At 37.7% G+C, this 25,583-nt stretch overlaps 1 protein-coding gene across 7 annotated transcripts in view; it reads right to left on the bottom strand.

Moving 5' to 3' along the window:
• Positions 1 to 24,815, bottom strand: part of TBC1D5 (TBC1 domain family member 5) — a 542,532-nt gene extending 517,717 nt beyond the window's left edge. For 3 of the 7 annotated variants that reach the window (XM_034662029.1, XM_034662026.1, XM_034662027.1), the window contains exon 1: positions 24,568 to 24,815. The gene's annotated coding sequence lies outside the window, so the exon portion shown is untranslated. The remainder of the gene's footprint in view (positions 1 to 24,567) is intronic. The other 4 variants (XM_019795438.2, XM_002915357.4, XM_034662030.1 and 1 more) reach the window with 3 other exon arrangements.
• Positions 24,816 to 25,583: the final 768 nt, after the last annotated feature.

Raw genomic sequence — 25,583 nt, forward strand, 5'->3', positions numbered from 1 at the left:
TAATAGGATCCAACAGTACATTAAAAGGATTATTCACCACTACCAAGTGGGATTTATTCCTGGGCTGCACGGGTGGTTCAACATCCGCAAATGTGATACACCACACATTAATAAAAGAAAGGACAAGAACCATATGATCCATTCAATAGAGCCAGTAAAGCATTTGACAAAATACAGCATCCTTTCTTGATAAAAACTCTCCGTATTGTAGGGATAGAAAGAACATACCTTAATATCATAAAAGCCATATACAAGAAACCCACAGTGAATATCATCCTCAACGGGGAAAAACAGAGAGCTTTTTCCCTGAGGTCAGGAACACAACAAGGATGTCCACCATCACCACTGTTGTTCAACATAGGACTAGAAGTCCTAGCCTCAACAATCAGAGAACACATAGAAATAAAAGGCATCCAAATAGTCAAAGAAGAAGTCAAACTCTTACTCTTCACAAATGACACAATACTCTATGTGAAAAACCCAAAAGACTACACCCCAAAATTGCTAGAACTCATACAGAAATTCAGCAATCTGGCAGGATAAAAAAAAAATCAATGCACAGAAATCAGGTGGATTTTTATACACTAACAATGAAACAGAAGAGAAACTAAGGAGTCAGTCGCATTTACAGTTGTGCCACAAACCATAAGATACCTAGGAATAAACCTAACCAAAGAAGCAAAGGATCTGTACTCAGAAAACTACAGAATACGCATGAAAGAAATTGAAGAAGACACAAAGAAATGGAAAAATGTTCCACGCTCATGGACTGGAAGAACAAATATTGTTAAAATGTCTATGCTACTTAGAGCAATCTATGCATTCAATGCCACGCCTATCAAAATACCGTCAACTTTTTTCACAGAGCTGAACAAATAATCCTAAAACTTGTACAGAACCAGAAAGACCCCAAAGAGCCAGAGGAATGTTGAAAAAGAAAACCAAAGTTGGTAGCATCACAATTCTAGACTTCAAGCTCTATTATAAAGCTGTAGTCATCAAGACAGTATAGTACTGGCACAGAAACAGACACATAGGTCAATGGAACAGAATAAAGAACCCACAAATGGACCCTCAACTCTATGGTCAACTAATCTTCGACAAAGCAGGAAAATAAAAACAACGGAAAAAAAGACAGTCTCTTCAATAAATGGTGTTAGGAAAATGGACAGCCACATGCAGAAGAATGAAAGTGGACCATTTCCTTACACCATAGACAAAGACAGACTCAGAACTGATGAAAGACCTAAATGTGAGACAGGAATCCATCAAAATCGTTGAGGAGAACACAGGCAACAACCTCTGTGCCACAGCAACTTCTTGCTAGACACATCTCCAAAGGCAAAGGAAACAAAGGCAAAAATGAACTATTGGGACTTCATCAAGATAAAAAGCTTTTGCACAGCAGAGGAAACAGTTGACAAAACCAAAAGACAACTGACAGAATGGGAGAAGATTTTTACAAATAACACATCAGATAAAGGGCTAGTATCCAAAATCTATAAAGAACTTATCAAACTCAACACCCAGAGAACAAATAATCCAATCAAGAAATGGGCATACGACATGAACAGACATTTCTTCAAAACAGACATACGAATGGCCAACAGACACATGAAAAAATGCTCAACATCACTTGGCATCAGGGAAATACAAACCAAAACCACAATGAGATACCACCTCACACCAATAAGAATGGCTAAAGTTAACAAGTCAGGAAATGACAGATGTTGGCAAGGATGCTGTTGGTGGGAATGCAAGCTGGCACAGCCATTCTGGAAAACAGTATGGAGGTTCCTCATAAGTTGAAAACAGAGCTACCCTATGACCCAGCAATTGCACTACTGTGTATTTACCCCAAAGATACAAGGTAGTGATCCAAAGGGGCACCTGCACCCCAATGTTTACAGCAGCAATGTCCACAAGAGCCAAACTATAGAAAGAGCTCTGATGACTATCAACAGATGAATGGATAAAGAAGATGTGGTACGTACACACACACACACACACACACACACACACACACACACAGGAATACTACTCGGCCGTCAAAAATAATGAAATCTTGCCATTTGCAATGACATGGATGGAACTAGAGGATATTATGTTTTTTAAGATTTTATTTATTTGAGAGAGAGAAAGCATGAGAGTGGGGTGAAGGGCAGAGGGAGAAGCAAACTCCTCACTACACAGGGAGCCTAACGCAGGGCTCAGCTGATATAAGTCAATCACAGAAAGAGAATTATCAATATGCTCTCACCCATATGTGGAATTTAAGAAACAAAACAGAGGATATAGGGGAAGAGAGGGAAAAATAAAACAAGACGAAATCAGAAAGGGAGACAAACCATAAGAGACTCTTAATGATAGGAAACAAACTGAGGGTTGCTGGAGGGGAGGGAGGGTGGGAGTATGGGGTAACTGGGTGATGGTCATTAAGGAGGGCACATGATGTAATGAGCACTGGGTATTATATAAGACTGATGAATCACTGAACTCTACATCGGAAACTTAAGTTACTTAAATTAATTACATCTAAATTTAAATTAAAATAAAAAGGTAATGCCAGTCTCATGAATGATTTAAGATGTGGTCTTTCTGTTTTTATCCTCTGAAAGAGATTGTATAGAATTGGTATAATTTATTCGTTAAATGTTTGGTAGTACTCACTAACACAAAAAAAAATTGTTTAAGAAATTTTTAATATACCCATATATATAATTCTCCTTCACTAATATGCTCCCTTTACTTTCTTCATGAATCTCTGAAATGTATTCAATTATAACACCCTCTAGGTGATATCTACTAAATCTTTGATATCGACCCTTACCTTTCTGCTGTCCTCCAAACCTAAATACCCCTACTTTCTGCTGCATGAATGACAGCAGGAGCCACATCAGTCACAAAGTTCAAATTCATTTTCAGACTTCAACACACTTTTTTAATTAACAGTCCTCCCCTTCCATACTAGTAATTCTGGTACGTATCCCTCACCACCACCTACTCCACCTCCATAGTCAGTCACCAATTTCTGTTAGTTCTACCTCCATAACATCTTTCTTTTCCTTTCAACAAAGTCGTTATTTCAAATCAGCATATATTTCCTTTCCTTCAATTCCTCTTCTCTCCAGTATAGCATTATATTTCTAAATACAGGACAAGAAATTCACAATGTAACATGTACCATACCTTCCCCTTCTAAAACCCTTCAGTAGCTTCCCACTCACTACAGAATAAAATTTCCCTTCTCCACAGCTTTATATTCAAAACCTTTTATAAAGTGAATTCAACCCACCTACCTAATGTCACTTCTTCTTATGTCATTCATGAGCACTAAAAATGTCAGCCTCCCAAAAGCACTTACCATTACTTTAGCACATCATGGCTTTCCTGACCAGGTGCTTTTTCTTAGAATTTTGTCCAACTCAACTAAATTACTCATCCTCTAAAACCTATATGCCTTTATTATTCTCTCAAAATATACTTTTCCTCAAGTTTAAGATGCTATGGAATTTTAAGACAGCTGTCAATTTTAGAAATGCTAAAATGTGGGGGGGGAAATATATGCCTTAGATACAGTAAAATACAAGAAATATCTTCTTCCTCTTAATTCTCTCAGTTCAGTGTCTGGATTTCTATTTAACTTATTTCTCAGGTCTCGTATAATGAATTATATCTGTTGACCCCCCCCATTAGACTATAGGCCTCGTAATGACAAAAACTGTCTTGTTCATCTATTATATAGTAGCAGTCCCACTAGAGTTTGAATAAGACAACCAGACCAGAGGAGGGAGGGGAAGAAAGGGGAGGGAAGGGAGGGAGAGAGGGAGGGAGGGAGAGAGAGAGAGAGAGAAAGAAAAAGAAAATAGCACTAATAACATCTATCTCACACTCATTATCAGAATTACAGAATATACATTAAAATCAATGTGTAAAGTGGATCATATTCAAATGGAGGATTTTGGTATTTTAAAAGATATATTTACTAAAATTAAATGTCACACTGCAAATCTGTCACTCTTCAATATCAGAAATTACATTAGGGAATACAGGAAATTTTTTCCAAGTAAATTTCTACAGGAAATTGCAGCATCCCATAACACTTCGGTAACAACAATAACCTGGCTCTAGGAGAACAAGCACCCTTCCAGCACTCCAAACCATACTAGAGCATGATTAGTGAGCATATTCTATGACTGCTTCTAGAGAGCAGAGTCTGTGATTTATCCCTGTTTCTGACTCTAGGATTCTCAAAAAGAACAAATAACAGAGTATCCAAAGAGGCATATGTAATTTGAAAACAAAACAACACTTCGTCCATTTCTTTACTTTAAAAGTTATATGATTTACTTTGAATTTTCAAATAACATAAAAGAAGGGTATATCAAAGTGGAGCATGGGGGCGCCTGGGTGGCACAGCGGTTGAGCGTCTGCCTTCGGCTCAGGGCGTGGTCCCGGCGTTGTGGGATCGAGCCCCACATCGGGCTCCTCTGCTATGAGCCTGCTTCTTCCTCTCGCACTCCCCCTGCTTGTGTTCCCTTTCTCACTGGCTGTCTCTATCTCTGTCAAATAAATAAATAAAATCTTTAAAAAAAAAAAAAAAAGTGGAGCATGGATTGAGAAGCTTGGTACCAAGAGGCACTTGGATGAAGTGAATGACTAAGACATAAGGCCACCTTTGAAGAGTATATGTCCATTACTCCTCAATTGCCTGGACCAGTGTAATATTCCCTTAATAGGTCTCCCACCTCTAGATGACACCCTCCTGAACCCATCTTTCACACTTATGGGAAAAGTACAGCTACAACAAAGTTGATCAGGCCACTTCACTATCCCTCCAACAGCTCCCTATTACCTTGAGAATAAAAATAACCTGGCCTCTCCCTGGCTCCCCAGGCCCATTTTATGAGCCAATCTTAAAGCTCTAGCAACAGTAATTTCTTGCATGTGCCTTAAGCTCTTTCAAGCTTTCGAGCCTTTGCTCAAGCTTCTCCTGCCAGCAGTTTCCCTTCCACCTCCCTTTACCAGTTCTGACCAGTCCTTTAAAGCCTCAACTCAAGTTTCCCAACTCCTAAGAACATTCCAGAAATACAAGATTAGGTTAACAACTCCTGCCTTGAGTTCTTACAAAAAACATGTTCTCTATCTCTAACTTATCACACATTCTACTGAAATTTAAAAATTATCCTTTTTTAAAAAAGTTTCTTCCAGGGGCACCTGAGTGGCTCAGATAGCTGGGCAACTGATTCTTGATTTCAGCTCAGGTCACGATCTTGCCGTTGTGGGACTGAGTCCCACGTCAGGCTCCGTGCTCAGCATGGAATCTGCTTGAGAGTCTCTCTCTCTCCCTCCCTCTCTCCCTCTTCATCCACCCCTCCCCCCCACTTGCATGCATGCATGCTAAAATAAAATCTTCTAAAAATAAATTTTAAGACATTTCTTCCAGCAAACTATGAGAACCACAACACCAAGAACCAAGTGTTTTCCACCTTATAGCTTATTTACCTAAATAGTGCCACTCAGTAGATGTTTTTACTGAACCAAAATACTAACCATAATACTGGTTTTCAAGGAATTCTTTCTTTCCATTGTGGGGGGGGGGGAGTAAAGAAAAGAAAAAAAAAACACTGAAAGGATTTTTTGGTTAGGTTTTTTTTTGTTTGTTGGCTGGTTTTTGTTGTTGTTTAGCTAGGTCTTCTTAATAGCTTATACTACATGGGAGCACAGGGGTAGGATCCATTCCCCGGGTAAGGCTGTACTGCTCTGTCTCACAGGCAAACTCTGGTTTCCCTCTGGTTTCCAGAGAGATATGGCCAGTGGGAAGTGACAAGTGATAGAAGACAAAAGAGGAAGAAGCCAGAGTATTTCTCCTCCATTCTCCCCACTCCCTGACACATCCTTGGCAGAAGTTTTGTCTCTTCCGTAACTCCAATTCCCTCCAGACAGTCCCACCCTCTGACGTACCAGCTCCTATCATGAAGCCCCAGTTATGGCTCTAGCTCCCAGTTCTTGCTTTCGAACTCTGACAACACCAGCTTTTCTCATCTTCCCCTGAGCCCTACTGGTATCCGAGAGGCTCTGGGTATTATTAGTATCTAGTTTGTCTCACAGTCCCAATAGGCTTCTCAGCAATTACCTATACAACCAGTTCCTGAATTAATTTCCCTCTGTTGAAAGACACACAGTGGTTACTATTTTCTGGATAAATCCTGACTGATTCTTGTTTTTAAATGTCATTTAAAATAAAATGTATGAAACAGTGCAATACCTCAGCATACTAGAGCATAAAAACTTTTAATATTGAAGAAAGCTTATTATACAAAATTATTTCGAATATAGGGTGGGGGGGTAGGGGGTGGGGCAAAAGGGAACCATGCATTAAATTTGTAAAGTAAAAATAAAGAATCTAACATTTTATTCATACCAAAGTGTTCCTCACTGGAATGAAGTCTTCCCTCAGCTGCAATGTTTGCCTGAATTAAGTCAATCACTTATAATAAAAATGTCACTTTTTAAAAACTTATTTGGTAGAGGAGAAAATTGGAAGGATTATGGGAGTTGGAGTCACTGCAGGCCAAGACATCTGTTAAGAGGGAAAAAAATGTTAAAGACCTCCTGTCAGTGACTTATTCAAATCCACAAAATTCAGTCCTTTTTCAAGACAAATCCAACTAGACTAATCAGTTAAAAGACATACCTTTAACCATTAATCTTATCTCATAAATTGTTTAAAAGATCATAAAATGTTAAAGTGAAAAGAATTGCTTTAAACAGTAAGAGCACAAGTTGTAAAGGGTTCAATGTTAACAACTGATTTTTACAGGATTTTTCAACTCCCCTTTCATATAATTACTACATCAAATTCCCTAAATAGAGCTAGTCTAATAAAATAATTCAGTAACCATTCACCATCTATAAAACATTTCAGGAAATAAAACACTTCTAAAGCACAGAAAACATCTATTATTTAGTTCTGTTTTGTGAATAAGAATATTAATCATTGAAATTGTTCTAGATCGCCATAGGGAAAAAAAAATATTAGACAGTCATCCCCAAACTAAAGTAAAAAAATCAATTTAAGATTACAGACTTTGGAAGAATGAGATATGTGAAGGAAAAGGGACCTGACATTACAACAAGCATTTCCTGAGCAACTACACACTACCAGTCATTTTACATAAATCATGTCATTTTACATAAATCACCTCATTTTACTTAAAACCGTGCAAGGCAATGTCACAGTGAGGAAATGGAAACCCAAAAAGGCTACATAATTTTTCTAAGCAACTTAACCAGCAACTAGTAGAAGTAAAATTTGAGTTCAGTGTCTTATCTGGCTCTGGAGTCTGGTTTTCCCTTGCTTTCTCTAGAACAATATTCCCTGTGGGTGATTTCAAACTAAAAATGAACGAAAGAATTACACACAGACACACACAGAAAGCGGCTAAAATGACAATCGCTAGCCAGTATTTCATATCATATTTAATATTATCAAACTCTCACACACTTTTAACATAAATAATACTTGCATAAGAGCATCAACTATGTGTCAAGAGCTGCAAATAACAGATAAAAGCCTACCTAGAAAAGTTCATAATTACCAATTTTCTCACTGATGTAAAAGCTCAAAAATGAGATCAGCCTTCCCAAGCTACCAGCCAACCTACTTCCCTCATGTTGTACATTACTTATCATCATATGCCGACAGAATAGCCTTGTCAGATCGTCTTGGTTAATTATTCCTCCCAGTTGTCTGATTAATGTCTGAAAATTTGGTGAAATTTGAGTTATTATCCTATCCTCTTTGTGCAAACTTTGGTATTTGCTTTCTAGTTACTATGCAGTGACCAATATCCTCTATGTTGATATTATTCCTTTCTAAAAAATATCTACTCCACTGAGAGAATACAGTTTACATCACAACTCAGTACACATATACACGTTATACAGCTGAAAGAAAAATTTAATAACCACATTTACACTCACTGTACACAATGCACCTGATATTTTCTAATTTGTTTTAATGCTGGAAGCAACCCACTAAACTGATCTTACAAATCACTAACATGCTATTAGAACGCCACTCTAGAACCCAACCCCATTAAGTAAGAGCTGACATGAGTATCTTTCCTTCCTGTTTCTTTCCAAACTGAAGGAGAAAAAAGTCAGTGAGAAAAGAAAAATAAAGATAAAAGGTACTACATGCCTCCAAAAGTTTTCCCTAAAGTATGATCATTGGGAATTATTTTTACAACATACTTATATTTAATCATGATAATAAAATATACATAACATAAAATTTACCATTTTAGCCATTTTTAATTGTATAATTTGGTGGCATTAAATACATTCACAACAGTACCACCATCACCATTATCCACTTTCAGAACTTCTGCATCATCCCAAATAGAAGCTCTATACCAATTAAACAGTAACTCCCTGCCCTGCCCCTCAGCCCCCGGTAAACTCTAATTTTATAATAAGATTTTATAAACATATGTAAAAGAATTAAAAATAAAATCACGAACCCCTACAGACACATGACCCAGACTCAAAATTATCAAATTTTACTATAATTATTTACCTGTCCCAAACCTCCTGTCATTTTACCCCTACTTACTTAGAAAATATAAATACAGATTCTTTCTCACATAACCATAATGTCATCATCACAGCAAACAATATTAAAAAAAACTCCTTACTATCATCAAACTTTGAAATTTTATTAATATAATCAACCTAATTATAAAATTACTTGTTTTCACCAAACTTTTCATTGATCCTCTCAATACTGCAATGATTTCTGAATAATTTCATGTGTAACTGTTTAATAAAAGATAATTATGAATCAAGACCAAAAATACCACAATGTTTCAAATGAAAGCTTTCTGAACAATTCTACAGAGAGACTATGGTTTTCCACTAAAAACACCGAATATTATTTAGTATCTCATAAATGGAATGTTTTCTCAGCAAATCACCACAAAAGCAAATTAGTGAAATCTGATAGCATCATTATTTATTTTACATAAGCAATCATCACTAACTAGAAAAGTCTATATTTGTCTAGTGTTATTTTTTAATGGACTACTAGATGAACTTAAAAAAAAAAAAACCTAGATTACTTTTATTTAACCTATCAGTGTTCTTAATCGTGTGTAAATGTGAAGATATGATTGTACCTACAAAACCTCTTCAGCTCTGCAAAAAAGTCAAACTAGAGCACTGAAAAGATATATGAATAAATCCTGGCTTAAAAACTATAGTAACAATTTCTATTCCTATGAGGAATGACTTTGGTTCACAGAAAGTTTGATATCATGAAATAACACTCATTTTCAAAATATAAAAGACTGGAAGAGATGAAAGACAAAACAGGGGCTCATTCAAATTTAACCTGTAATTTTCCACATAGTACAACCACTAGTTAAAAAGAAATTATCAGCCTGTAGAATATAAACAACCAAAGCTCAAAATATGAAATACAAAGTAAAATGTAAACAAGAAAAAAATGTCTACATGAGTTTCATACAGTGTCTTCTCTAATCCTATGTATTTTTACTAATGCAAAATATATCAGCTTAGAAAGTATAATCTTAAGGTTCTTTAAAGTTTGTGATTACAAGGGATTACCTCCAAGATCAAAAGCAGCACTGGAGGAATACCAATATCACATGATCTAACTGCACAAAAATTTGCTGCTGCTCAATTTCTTCATCACATGAGTGTCTAACATAAATCAAGAAAATTAAAACACATGTTTAATAGGAAGCATTTGTACTTCCATTTAAAGTTGTGTCAGTATCTTCCCCCAAATCATTTTCAAAGTATTTGACGGCAATCCTAGAACTTCTTGAAAGGCAAGAAATGCCTAATTTGTTTTTAGTCATTGTTTTTATAATGTGAATAAACTCAAAAGCTACAAATATAACATATCACTATAACCAACATTCTAAAAACATCGAAGTCCAAAAATAAAAATTCCTGAATGGTCTTCATTATGTAATTTTTAAAGTTTGCTATAAGAAGGATGGTTTAAAAATGCAATCAGCTAATATTCTCTGTATAATTATCACTACTCAATGACGGGAAATGTCTAAATGTAGAATAAAGAATAAAAAATAAGAAAATAATTTGCAAGGTGTACAAGTAATCCCACATCATAAAAGATTCTGTATCACATCTTGACTACAAACAACAGAGAGAGAAAAAAAAAAGAGGAAAATCTAGGTCTAAATATTTTATAGAAGTCAGATTCTCAATTCAAATAGCAATAATTAGAGTGCTCTGATGGCTCTTACTCTACATTATTGGAGGCCAACAAATTTATTTAACTTCTGAAAAGTACAAAGTTTTAAGCACATTCTTCATAAACATTTTATGGACTGAATTACTAAAATATTCACATTTATCATAAATTAACTGTCATCATGAACTTCAACCTCAGGATATAGAAATACGGGTGTGTGTGTGTGTGTGTGTGTGTGTACACACAGAGATATAAATATATATTGTGTGTATGTGTGGAAATCTTTTTAACTTTCTAAAGAAAGTCACTGATTTCATCTTGCCCTGTTACCTGCCATGAAGAATGTGAAGCTGCTTAATTTGTAGGCAGCATACACAGCTGATCTAGTGCAAAATTAATCACCAAATCAGTAAGTGAAGCCACATTCTGACAACTTCTGAACTTCAAAAAATATTTACTATTTATCATCAGTGTCCATGACTCTTCAACACTAAACGTATGATTAACTCTTTTATATCACTTGTACAGTAAACAATTTCAAAATCCTTGCCAAATTCAATTCACTCATCTGTGTTATTCATTAGTAACAATTAGTTGAGAACTCAGTAAGAGTCACAGAACTGTACTCAGTGCACTCTTTTTACAAACATTATTCCTCACTATACACTTGCAAAGTATCTCTATTTCACAAATGAGAAAAAGAAGTACCAGAAGGTCTAAGTCACATCATCAAGACTGAATTACTAAGTGGTAGAACCAGATTCTAACCCAAGTCAATCTAACTAACTTTAAGGTCTGTCAGCTCTTCCCACCACTGTAGACTCGCAATTATGCCAACCTTGTTCATGGGTTTAAAAAAAAAAAATCTCCCACTCTTTTTTCTCCTCCAGAAATCTGTATTTAGAACTGGTAGAGGAGATTAAAGCAATTTACACAAATTATTTTTGCAAATACCAAGACTCAATTTTCTCCAAATTCTTCTTGGTTTGAGTTACGATATTCCAAATATGAATATTAGAAATTGCATCACCATTGAGCAAGACTTAAAGGCATACATTAATTACCACAAAAGACTTCTTACAACAATACTGAAGATTCTAAATAGATCAAAGATCCAAAAGTTGGACTATATTGGTAAAAGTATTGCCAAACAGTAGCTCTGTTTACCAAGTGTAAACATAACTTCCTAAGAATAAAACAACTATGTGAAGCTCTAAATTGCTTAGTTATGTTAAAAGTCTTCGTTCTAAATACTAGGATCAACCAGAAAAAATAGATCTATACATTTTCTTCACAGAGAATATTTTACAAATCCATCTGAAAATGTTATTATTCTACCCTTCTTTTTGAAAGTTATTTTCATTAGTTATAGAATACTATGTTGGCAACTTTTTCCCAGCACACTGAGATATTATCCCATTGTTTTCTGTCTATCATTTCTGCTCCTGAGCAGTCAGCTGTCAGTTTAACTGCTACAGCTACTTTAAAGGTAATTCATCTTTTGTTCTCTGCCAACTGTTAAGATATTCTCTGTTCCTGTTGTTCTCCGTGTTACTATGATATGTCTAGATCTGTATTTAAAACTCTCAGAACTTCTTAAATTCGTGGACTGGTGTTTTTCTCAGCTCTAAAAAATGCTCAGCCATTCTCTCTTCAAACACTGCTTCCTTTCCTATTATTTCTCCCTTCTACAATTAAAAAACTGATGAAATATTGTTAGACCTTCTCATTCTATGTCCTATATATTGTAATCTCCTTATACCCATTTTCCTTATCTTTCTGTTCTACATTCTGAACAATTTATGTCCAGTTCATTGGTTCTCTTTGGTTGTATTTAATCTACTGATAACCACATCCACTGAGTTTTTCTTTTTCTAAAATTTTATTTACCTACTTGAGATAAAGAGAGAGAGCATGCACACAAGCAGAGGGGGGGAGCAGAGGGAGAGGGACAAGCAAACTCCACACTGAGCACAGAGCCCGACGTGGGGCTCAATCTCAACAACCCTGATCATGACCTGAGCCAGAAATCAAGAGTCGGTTACTTAGCTGACTCAGCCATCCAGACACCCCTCTACTGAGTTTTTCACTGTAATTACTGTTTTTATTTCTATAAGTTTTGTTCAGGTCTTTTTCAAATCTCCCAAGTTTCCTGTTGCCTGCAGATATTTTCCACCTTTTTGTAAACATAATAAACAGTTGATTTACCATCTCTGTCTGATAATTCCAAAATCTGAAGTTTTTGTGGGTTCATTTCTGTCAATTGTTTCGGCTGCTTCTTACTCATGGTACCTTGTTTCCTTGGCTATATTTTATTGTTAGATAATTCTTTGGAAAATTGTTCATGGGAATTCCCTAAGACCGAAGATAAAAATGTATTCAACCTAAGAGGACTTTCATGCTTCTGCCTGGCACCTCAAATTCACAATTTGAGGTTCTTTTGGACCAGGTGATACTGAACTTTAGCTGCAAATCAAGAAGGCAAGCTTATGGTTATAACCTCTTAGGAATAGGTATTTTTTCAAGTCCAAAGCAAGTATTCTCACAGCCTCCTAAGAGCAAGAACATGAGAAGGGTTTTAATCTGGGTTTAGCCATACTCTATGACCATAGCTCTTTTGGAGTCCAGTTTTATATGGAAGGAATATCCTATTAGACTCCTCTCCCTGGGCATATATGGGCTTTAATTTCTACACCCTGTGCTTTGTGAGACCCTCAAAACTAAAGTAAATGTTCCCTAGAATGTGGCAAATATCCTCAGAGAAAAAGCAGTTTTAATTTTCTGCTTACTTCTCTAAATTCCGGCTTTCATGTAGACTTTGACTTGGTAATTTCTCACTATCATGTTTGCTCCTAAGGAAAAAAATTTCTAGCATTTCTTAATCTTTTCAGGGAATTACTTTATAAATATAATATAGCTGACCATATTACCGCTTTCAATTTTAATAGGTTTCATATTTTTATATTTCAATCACTAAAAGTTATATTTTGTGGGTAAGTGTAACACTGATGTAATGATTACTCTTTACTCGGCTTGATTCACTGGTATGATATGGGATAGAATTTTGCCAAATCCCAAAACAGATCAATTCCATTACATTAATGGTCTTCGTTAAGAGGATAAAAATCTGAAATTCATCCCCTAAACAGACATCTGTATAACTGCTATGGAATTTATCAGTCTATTGATTTTTTTTTTCTCCACCACTAACATGTTTGAGGTACAAAAATTCTGTATTTGAGGGGCGCCTGGGTGGCTTAGTCATTAAGTGTCTGCCTTTGGCTCAGGGCATGATCCCAGAGTCCCGGGATCAAGCCCCACATCAGGCTCCTCTGCTGGGAGCCTGCTTCTTCCTCTCTCACTCCCCCTGCTTGTGTTCCCTCTCTCGCTGGCTGTCTCTCTCTCTGTGTCAAATAAATAAAATCTTTAAAAAAAAAAAAATTCTGTATTTGAAGCTACTGGAAGATTAGCCAAAGTGGTAAAAAGATGAAAAATAAGGAACTGAGTTTAATCTTGTTTCTGCCAAGAAATAGAATAGTAAAGAGAAAGACTAATATATGGAACTACATAAAAATTTAATAATTCTTCCTAAGAATTTTAAAAATGTATAAGCAAAATTAAAAGACAAAATTGAAAATATATATAATATATATAATAGGGTTAAAATCTATCATATGCAAAGAGCTCTTGAAAATCAACAACAAAAACCCAAAAAGGCATTAAAAAATAAGAATAAAAGCAATCTATCAATCTGTGCCAATAGGTTAACCAAAAGCAATGATTTATAATACCTTCTGGTAGCAAGTTATGGGCAAATATAATTTATACCCTGCACTAAAGTTAGGGTATAAATTAATATTATCTTTCTATTAGGCCATTTGGCAATAAGAATCAAAATCTAAATTATGCATTCCCTTTATAAAATAACCCCATTTCTTAAACACACACAAACACACACACTAACCCCATTTCTAGTAATATACTTGAGTAATAACATCCCTGCATGGAGACTTATGAAAAACAAAAAATAAAAGAGCAGAACACAAAACTGATTAAAATTAGGAGTTACATGTACAATTAAAAGTTAAAAATTCTGAAACTACATGAATAACAACAGAAAAATATATAGTTATTAAAAAGGTAGGAATAGAAGTTACTTTTTAATTAGTGATATACTATCATGATTCTTGAGAGGTTAAAAGTATAGATAGGATTTAACTCATCCAACAATTTTTGTAGTTTGATTTTCTGTTTTTTTAGGTCTGTATAGTAGATGAAACATAGTCACAAATTCTTTGTTACTTTCTTCATCAGGAGATGGAGTTTAATTCTCCTCCGATTGAATCAATAACCAATAACATACAGCCGTTTTACCGATAACATATAGAAGTAATGTTCATCAGATTGTCTGCTTCTATTTCCTACCTCTTAGAATGCTCATTCTTGGGCGCCTGAGTGGCTCAGTCAGTTAAACGTCTGCCTTTGGCTCAGGTCATGATCCTGGGATCCTGGGATCGAGTCCCATGTCAGGCTCTCTGCTCAGTGGAAAGTCTGCTTCTCCCTCTGCCCCTCACTCCCCCACTTGTTCTCATGCGCTCTCTTTTTTCTTTCTCGCAAAAATAAATAAAATCTTTAAAAAAAAAAAAGTTTGTTTTTAAGACATTCACACTCAGAACCCACCACTCATACCCAGGCCATGTGGAGAAGCCTCACACAAGTGCTCTGATCAACAGAATCTAGTTATCTCCCAGACAGCAGCCAGCATCAACTGCCAGCCATGTGAGTAAACCATGTTGGAAGTGGAAACTCTAACCTCCAGTGAGCCTACATCAAGTGAAACAGAGATAAACTAACCCTACCAAATCCTATACAAATTATAACATCATGAGTAAATAAATACTAATGTTGTCTTAAGGTACTAAGTTTTGGAGTGGTTTATTACACAGCAGTTAATAACTGGAACAGTCTCTTATTTACTGCTATATATTCAGCACTTAAAACAGTACATGGTATGGGACACCTACTTTTAATAGTCACAGCTTCAGGAGTATAAGATGGCATACATGGTTTTGGCATTCACAAAGCAGTCAGTGGGACAGAGACTGTTAGGTAAAAAGACAGTTATAATACATAATAAATGTTATATTGTAGTACAGGGTATCTGGCCAAACAGGAAGGGCACAACACAGACTTAGTGGTGTAAGAAGCTCCCTAGAGTGGTGACATTTCAGCTAAGACTTCACAAGGTAGTAAAATCAAGAGATCAGAAGACTATTCCAGGCTTGAGGTAAGCAAAATCCTAAATAGGGGCGCCTGGGTGGCGTAGCGGTTAAGCGTCTGCCTTCAGCTCAGGGCGTGATCCCGGCGTTCTGGGATCGAGCCCCACATCATGCTTCTCTGCTAGGAGCCTGCTTCTTCCTCTCCCACTCCCCCTGCTTGTGTTCCCTCTCTCGCTGGCTGTCTCTCTCTGTTAAATAAATAAAATCTTAAAAAAAAAAATCCTAAATAGTTCCAAATCTCAAAGATTTCAATACTTTATATGAAATCATAGGGGAGGCAGAAGGAGACACAAGACTGAGCAATAAGTGATGGAAGAATACTGAAAGGTTTTTTTTTTTTAGATTTCATTTATTTATTTGTCAGAAAGAGAGAGACAGAGAGCACAAGCAGGGAGGGGGACAGGCAGGCGGAGGGATAAGAGAAGCAGGCTTCCCACTGAGCAGGGAGCCTGATGCGGGACTTGATCCCGGGACCCCAGGATCATGACCTGAGCCGAAGGCAGACCCTTAACAGACTAAGCCACCCAGGTGTCCCTGAAAGGTTTTAAGCTATAGAGTAAGAGAATCAGCTGAGAGCTTTTAAGATCACCTGGCTCCAGGGACACCAGTCAGACAACCCTACAGAAACAAAGTCAAGAAATAATGATCTAGAGATGATATACCAGAGCAGGAGTAGTGGGCATAAAGAAACAATGGATTCAAGACTTACAATCTACTGAGCCTGATACCGCTACATGAGGATTTGGGGGAATAAAAGGTGTCTATCAGGGTTCTGGCTTCAACAACCAGAAAGATGGTGGAGTCATCCACTGAGAGAATTCACTTGGGAGGGGGGATAGGTTTTTTGTAAGAGAAGATGGTAAATTCAGCTGCAGACGTTATGAACATGAGCTGCCTATGAGCCATCAAAAGTGGAGTTATCCAACAGGCAATCAGAAACACAGGTCTAAAGCTCACAGAAGAAATCAGGATTGGAGATCTAAGATTACAGACTCTTCAGGAGCTTTTTATCTCTTTATAACATTAATCTCTCACTATCTCCTCAGCCACTCAGATATTACTCTATAATTCTCTCACAATTTGTCTTTATAAAGTATCTCTCTCTCATTTTGTTAATGCTTCCAAAATAGTGGTTTTACATTATGAGGAAACCCAAGTTTAATCAATGTTTTGCCACACCCTTTGCAAGGCAGGATGCGTGATGGCCACTGGTGAGGGCATTATGCAGGTAGTTTTAGTAACAAAAAGGAAGGAAATTAGGGTACTGATCAGGACTACTTCGCAGACTGGGCGAAAGCATCTGTACTCCTGATCAAAGCAGAAAGGAGGTAATGGGCTATTCTCTGAAACAGAAAATGAAGTGTATCTGGAAAATAAATAGGAAGCCAGAAAATCATTAAAAGGGCAAAGAAGTACAAAAGGATAACCAGAGAGTAGAAAGGGGAGCAGAGAAAAAAGAGATACATCCAGGCACTTCCCCATCCCTACCTTTCCAATTTTGTCCTATCATCATTGCTTCCTGGTCTATCACTTCCCAATGGCTTTCATTACACTCAGTTCTGACAATTACATAATTTGGTTTTGAGAACTTTAAGTAGACCATAGCAAGACCAGAGCTTGAAAAGAAAACTCACCATAAAAAGTAGAAAATTATACTACCTGACCAGAGAAAGAAAATCATGATACCTGATATTGCAAATAAGCAAACCCAATGTTGCACAGTTTGATCTCTGTAGTCTATCAGTATTCCCTTTTAATTTCTGCCAAATCACATAGAAAGAAACCTTCAAGCTCTAAGGAGATGAAAATGTAAAACCTCAGAATAATTGCTTGGGCAGTGGAGCTAGACAGCCACAATTATAAAGGAAGCTGCAGGCACTTTAACTTAAAAGTACCAGAGCATTGTGTATTACCACGAGTATTTTGACATAAAAAGAGAATCACAAAACTTCAGAGCCAGAAGGGTCCTTACAGATTATCAGTTCCAGTTGCTATAACAAAGTACCATAGACTAGAAGGCTTATAAACAATTGATTTCTCACAGTTCTGAGGGCTAAATTCCACCCTGTAAGGTCAGGTTCTGGTTGAAGGCCCTTGTCCAGGTTGCAGACTGCTGACTTCTCATTGTATCTTCACATGCCAGAGAGAGGAAGCAAACTCTCTCTTGACTCTTACAATGGCACTAATCCTACTCAAGAGGGCTCCACCCTAATCACCTCATCTAATCGTAATTACTTCCCAAAAGTCTCACCACCTAATATCATCACATGGTAGAGTGAAGGAGCAGGGTTTCAACATACAAATGGGGGGGGGGGGGAACACATTCAGTCCATAAGAGAGATCACTTGGTGAAGTAGTTTTCCAAATATTTTAAAATCCTTCTGAGAACTGGACAGATCAACTCACATGACACTATATCAAAGCATCATATTTCAAGTCAATGAAATTAAGAAAACCATTCCAACACAGCTTCCATAAATGAAAATTAATCATGAAAAAAAAAATTCTACAAAAAATAGCTGGTTTCAGATGGTATGCTTATCTACTTGGAAAATGTAAGAGAATCAACTGAAAACCAGTTATAATAAATAGATTCAGAAAGTGACTGATTACAAAATACACACACACACAAATCAATGGCTCTTCTATTGACCAGCAATAGTCAGGGAGAAAAAAAATACACACACACACACACACGGAGAAAAATCTCATTCCCACCAATTAAAAATAAAACACAGTGGGACTGAATAGAAGACAAAATGATAAGTCTTCCGATATCCAGAGAAAGAATAAATCATTCATTCAGTAGTACTGAGAAAACTAATCAAACACTTAAAAATTTAGTACCCTCTACTTCACACAACTAAACATGTTCTAGAATAACTAAACTCAAAAACTTAAATTGAAACTATAAAAACAGTTTAAAATATAAATTAATAGCTATATAAAAAAAAGGTAGGCAGAAGAGGAGGTATAAAGTCAAGTATGCCCAAATAAAGCCCAAATAAAATAAAGATGGTAATAGCCATTGGGTAATACCCAATACAGGCAAGTACGGGGCCTCTCAGCTTTGCGGTTAAGGGTAAAAGGGTACAATTTGGTCATGTGTTTCAAAACTTTTAAACATGGGTATATCTTTTGACCTACTAATAATTCCACTCACAATAATTTTTCCTAAATAATTAAAAATGCATAGGCACAAAGGAATATTATATTACAATAATGTTCAGTGTCACACTGCTTGTCATGTAAGAATTGAAAGGAATCTAGGTGTCCAAGAGTGGAGGACTACTAATAGTACCTTCATACAATGAAACAGTCATAGAGCCACTAAAAAGTATGTGAGAGAGTAACATCATTAGTAAGATAGAATATTAAATGAAAAACAAACACAAGTAACAGAATAGCATAGATCCACTTTGAGTTTAAAAAACAGGTATATCTGCACATACATATTTACCCATATATATCTACAATACACATACACAGCACAGGTAAAAAGGTTAAAATTAACCCCTAAACTATTAAGAGTAATGAAGATTGGAAAGGGAAGGCAATTTATCCCAAGCCTCCCTACGCCATACATACCTACCTATCAAAATGAGCATTCTTACTATAAGACTCTTGGACTTCAGGAAGAAAAAGAAGTCCAGTTTAATCAATGCAGTAGACAGAGAAATAGTAGTACCATCTACCCATCTCCTATCAACTCGACCTTCTCTCCCAACCCCCACCAAGGATCCAGGGCAATCAATTCACCATCTCACCCCAGGGTGACAAGAGATGTAATGTTATTAATTCCTCTTGGATTCCTACAAGGTAGCTACTGGAATACCTCCAAAGGTACCTATTCTGGGAAACCTAAAGGGGTAAATTCTGATCCCCACTAATTACCAGCAAAAAGAACGCATCCACCTACAGCCAGGACCTGTAACTTTGGCTCAGTCTTCTTGCAGTGCTATACCCCCCCTAGTCCATCAGAAGACAGGCGTAGCTCATCTCCCCCAAAGTGGTTACATGAGAAGTGGGGGCTTACTTCTCACTGATCTAATTATTCTGAAGATCCATTATTTAGAAGTAGAGACCCAAACTGCTTTTAGTTCAACCTTTTTATCTTACTTAGATGTTTAGTAACAGTAAGAAAACATTGTTGCTAACGGACATATGCAACTCGTTTTCTAAACTAGTACTCGCAGTACAAATCTGACTTGTTTTTCAGCTTCTCTCAAGACAATATAACCCCCTAAAAGAACTGAAGAAATTCCCAATAGTGCAGATTATTTTTGATCATTTGTTTTTATAACATTTTCACGATAGGCATCACCTTTTGTAATAGAAAATAATTTTTTTTCTAATGGAAGGCTAAGCTATCATACTGTAATTATTCGACCTAAGATATTCATGCACAGCAACATTTTCTTTAGATATACCACAACTAGTCTGTCATAAGTTATCATACAAAACTAAATCCAGTCATTTTTAAAAAGTAAACCATTCTTCTAAATGTAGACTTAATGACCCATAAAAAGGTAAATGTAAGCATTCTTGTCAACACAAATTTATAAAAATTTGCAATCATCTATAATGCCTATTTCAAATCTCTTAAGTCTATTTTGTCTCAAAAAAGTAATCCAGTAATCACCTTCCCTAGGCAGCTGAGTTAAGAAAAATAATAAATCTGCAATTACTAAATGTTTTCATGGAGTCAGAGACACCACATGTAGCACAGAACAATGACTGAATTATATTACCTTTAGATGTTTTTCATCCAAACTAGTGGACATTTAATGAGCACCTACTGCATGCCAGGTCCCATGACAGGTGCTAAAAATAGAAAATGTTAACACACAAATCCTATATTCCAGTTCTTTTTCTAATCAAAGAGACAGGTAGTATGATAAATCATAAAATATATTGAGAGAGAGAGATGATCCCTGATCTCCAATCCCAAAAATCCAAAAAACTCTGAACACTAAAATCGTTTTCTAAGCTATCAACAAAACACAGCCTAACAGGCTTTTTATGGTCTTTTTTATTCTACTTAGTGTGAACATCTATAAATTTGCTGGGAAAATTAATGTGTACAACTATGGGGTGATTGTTCCTATTCACAGGTTTCATGATATACAGCATATGCACCATATTAATTTTCTAAATTCCAAAAATTTTACTTCTGAGACACATATGCCACCATGGATTTTAGATAAGGGGCTGTAGATCAGGTCTGAAGATTGCAAGGGCAGATGGATTATTTCAAGGAGCAAAGGAGTCCGCTGAGGGAGGTAAAAGTTATAGTCAGAAAAGCCTTCAGAAATAAGGTTACCTTGTTCTAGGCTTCACAACACTACACTAGAAAAATTTAAACCAATCCTTTCATACCACCACCAAAAACATCTTTTGTTATTTCTACAGCCTTACAACCTTGTTTTGAAAGATCTGAGCAGCCAACCCATATTTATTCATATTTAATTCCCCAAAGGGATAAGAGCATTACTATACCAATTTTGTATTTAATCCAAAAACTACAAACTTTGTTTTGCTGGCCCATACAGCTTTATACCAAATGTACCATTCCCATTAAGTTCATTCAATTACAGTCAGTCTTGATTATGTGGATATGATCAGCCACACTGTAGATTACCCATAGTAAAACACAGTACCTAACACTTACATGATAGCATTAACTATGTGTCAGACACCAAGCATTATATATGTATATATACTATACTTATACATGTATACACATATATATACACACACACATATATATATACTCATTTAATCCTCAAAACAATTTTCTGAGGTACTTACTATTATCATTTTAAAGTTGAGAAAACTCAGGCACTATGAAGCTAAGTAACTGACCAGCATAACATTACAACAGACATTACAACAGATATCACAACAGAGTATGAACTTTGAGAAAACATTTACAAGAGGGATTTGTTGTTATACTGACTTACTTCCCAAATTACTATCCCAGTTAATGAAGAATTGATGCTACTGGAATAAGCCCACAGGCCCTCTCCTCTCACTTCCCCCTCCCACAACTGCCCACACCCACAAAATCTCATTTCTCAAGCTCCAGTACACACACTGTAACATTATTACCATTCTAATCATCTGTCCACATTAAGAGAAATGTCTGCGACCAAGTGTATATAAGCACCCCTCCTCAGACTGGTGCTGATGTAGGACAAAGCTTTCAGTGGCAGAGACAAAAACAATACTGAAGTTGTCCTTATTAGTTTTCCAGCGTTAAAATACGGTAACAATGACCCATGCTTAGATTGTTATCGTCCTTACTGGCCAAATAAAAAGTCCATGACCCATCAATCACCCCAAGAAAATCCTAAATGTTAGGATAACAAATACAGAATAAATCTATGTACGTGTAGAGGGGGAATGAGGGTGGAAGGCGGAAGAGAGGCATAGGCAAAAAATGAAGAACGAAAACTTGCAGGGTCAAAAGGAAGTAGACACTACTTTCACATTTAACAGTGACTTACAGACTTGAAAGAGACTGGTCTGGCAAACAGGTGCAAACAAAATAAAGCTTTGCAAATTTCAATATCTTATTCAGAAAAGATAACAAGCATTGAAGCAAGTTTTCATTATACAACAGGGGAAATTTTTTAAAAGAGTTGGACAAGTTTGGATTTTAAAATGAAAGTAAAGCTCATAATTTTCAACAATACTAGGGAAAGGGGTTTTTAAAAAGTATCATTAATTTCTTTTCTTCCAAAAAAGCTACATTCAGAAGATTGTTAAAGCATGGACTGTAGAGTCAACCAGCCAGAGTCCCAGCTCTGTGTTAGCATAAGACTTTTACCCTCTCTCTGCTTCGGTTTCCTTAAAGATTGTTGTGAACATCACATGAGGTAAGATATATAAAGTGCTTAGGACAGTGTCTGCCACTTTGTGCTTCTAAAGCACTGTCATAGATATTATTTAAGAACATGAAGAAACAATGGTAAGTAAGGACTAGAATGAAGACTATAAAAATTACAGTGCTAAAAGTAATTGATGTTACACTTCAATAATGTTTTTAAAAAGTTAGGTACAACCATTTTTATAGACATAAAGTATGAGGTTAAGTATGATACCTTTCAACTTTTCAATTTCATTTTCTTAGTTAGAATAGGAAAAATCTGAATCCATTTAGCAAAACCTCAACAGGTGGAGACCCTAAATTCCTTACAAGTTTGCTTTCAAGGCTCAGGAATGCATTGCTCAACTGAGGCTGCATCTGAGAGCAAAAGCAAACACTCAGTACTTTCATTAAGAGAATTTCAACCCAGCCATGGATTCAGAGACACAGGATTCATAGTCTGTAAGTTGATAAAACCCAACTACCCATAGCTGAGTCCTTCAGCTAGAAATACACCAAGCTTCCCTGGAAAATTCTCGGGCCAGGTGATGTATGCACCACAGCACGCACACCTGATACCTAACACTCCTCCAGGTTGAGGCAACTCACCCCAATACTACTATCCCCTCCCCTGGTATCCCGACATAGCCTGTTCACTCTTCATAAAGGATCGCCCTAAGGCGAACTTTCTCAGTTTATCCAGCCTTTTGCCCCTTCTCTCAAACCACACCTACACTCAGAATCAATTAAGGCACTTATTCATTGACATGTCATTTTATTTCTTAGCACACACATATCCACATCCTTGCTACTCAAGAATCCTCCTCGTCCAGCAGCACCTAGGAGCTTATAAGAAATGCAGAATATCAAGATGCATCACAGATCTACTAAATAAGAATTTGCATTTTTAAACGAGAGCCCCAAGGGATTCCTATGCATGTTGAAGTTTGAGCACTGCTTTGACTCTACTGCAGATAGTTGTAAAAATTTTAAATGCTCAAGTTTACATTTGAATTTAGAGATATAGTATGAAAATTCCAAGATGTGGAATCAGAAAAGCTCGTTAAGATAAATGACCAACATATAAATGAATTTAAGTGTTCAAAGTTTTATTTTCAACAATGCCTACATTTAATACTTCCTGCTTTAAGTCAGTATTTTGTGCAACAGCACACTAATAATATAGTTTCCCTGTACTATATTTTGTTATACAAAGAGTACAAATAACGACTGGTTCTAGAAATCTTCGCGCCATCGGGCCCAAAGCTGTTCAACCTGTACGCTACAATTTCGGGATTTAGTCCAATTCGGAGGTGACAAACAGAACTCATTACCGAAAATTACTATTCAGAAAAAAACCTGAAGGATGTGAACTTTAAATCGTATTCCTGAAACTAAAACTAGTGAATGGCTGGTACTGAACAAACTCTAGGTCATTTGTAGAACCAAAAATTGTTTAGGAGGTGTTCGTTTTTCCAAGAAAAGTAGGGGAAGGGGGATCAACTTTCACAAAGTTTTTATCATACCCTTAAAGGCCTCAACTTGCATGTTCTTACAGGTGAATAAACTTAAGTCGTACTAAAACAGGGTCACGTTTCTCTCCTCAAAGATGAAAGGCTTCTCCAGTCTAGAGGCTGCATTTTAAAAGGTTTGGGGATTCCGGGCCCGTTTGCTTCCGGCCTGCGAAGGAAGCATGCTGCCCAGGGCTGATATGAACAGGAAAATTTACCAAGTAGGAAGTTGAGCCACAGTCCAACCACCTGGCTCTGTCCTCCTGCAGCAGTTGGCCTTACAGCCTAGACCCCAACCTCCCGAGGCCGGGAAGGCAGGTAGACCGGGGAAGCAGCCTCCTCGCCCTACCCGCCCTGGAGCTAGAGGAGCCTCCCTCCCGCCACCCAGCCCCCAAGCCGATCCGGGAAGCGCACAAACGGGGGCGGTGCGACTACCCATTCGCGGCGACAGCAGCAGCAGCAGCACCCTCAGGCCCTCCCGTGAGGCGGCGGCAGCTGCAGCAGCGGCGCTGGGGGAGGCGGGCATGGTCCTGAGGGGCAGAGGGGAGGCCAGGGCGGGAGCGACTGCATGTGGGGCTGCACTGGAGGGAGGCGGAGGCGCTCAGGGGGCTCGGCTTTTTTACGATTATCATCATCATCATCATCATCTCGTTTTACCTGTGGCGCAGCAGGGCTCCCCAGCTCCTATTCCCTGAATCCTCCTCCTCCTCCCCTCCTCTTTCTCTCTCTCTCCCTCAGTCTCTGCCGGGCGCTCGTGGAACCAGCCGGGCCCGGCCCGACCAAAGAGAGAACAGGGCGGGAGGGGGTGGTGGCGGCGGTGACCAGCGACCACGTGACCACGCTCGCGCCGTAAGGGCGGCCGCCTCCTGCCGCGCGCCCTCCCCGCGCTCCACCTCTAATAACCTCGCGGCTCGAGCGCCCAGGACGCTGGTGCGCAGGCGCCCGCCCGGCCTGGAGGCTGCGCGGGCGCGCAACGCGCTCGCTCTCTGGGCCCAGTCTGTGGGGGCCCTGCGAGGCGCGACGTGGGGGGTGAGCCGCGGGCCAAACCGTCTGCTGAGCCGGCCGGCTACCAGGGCGCATGCGCGGGAGGGCTTTTTCCAACCCCCTCCCAAACTTTCTCCATTTCCTCTCTCTCTTGCCCCCAGCAGCGTACTGCTGTAGCCTTAGGAAACTGCCACCCGGACTTCACCACTCACACCCACCACCACCTTTCCAGGGTGGGATTGAGAGTAAGGGAGGTGTTGGCTTCTGAGAAACTCCTGATAGGCTGGTCCTCCTGCCTCAAAATTTACACTTCCTGATGGCGTGTAAATGGCCTTGCGTTAGACATTTTTCTACAGCTGAGTAGACTCCTAGTCATGCTTCAGGACCTAGCCTGTCACTGACTCTGAAACAGACTGTACTCTGCTTTGGGGAAGTCATTAACATTTTGTGCAGATCTACTTTGTTATAACCAATATATTTGGTGTTTTGTTTTGTTTTACAAATCCACAGTACTAGGCTCGAATTTTGTCTCTACTCATAAGACCTAGGACGGTACGCGTCTTCAGCATTGTGGTATCTCAGTAAAATTCTGATGACTATCAGAACATAGGCAATGCCTAAAATCTATGTCCTTAGCCTCCACTTCTACTTACTCATGATTTAAGATTCCCTTTTACCCCAACACACGG

The sequence above is a fragment of the Ailuropoda melanoleuca genome, chromosome 6, assembly GCF_002007445.2.
Source record: "Ailuropoda melanoleuca isolate Jingjing chromosome 6, ASM200744v2, whole genome shotgun sequence".
In the NCBI taxonomy this organism is placed as follows: domain Eukaryota; kingdom Metazoa; phylum Chordata; class Mammalia; order Carnivora; family Ursidae; genus Ailuropoda; species Ailuropoda melanoleuca.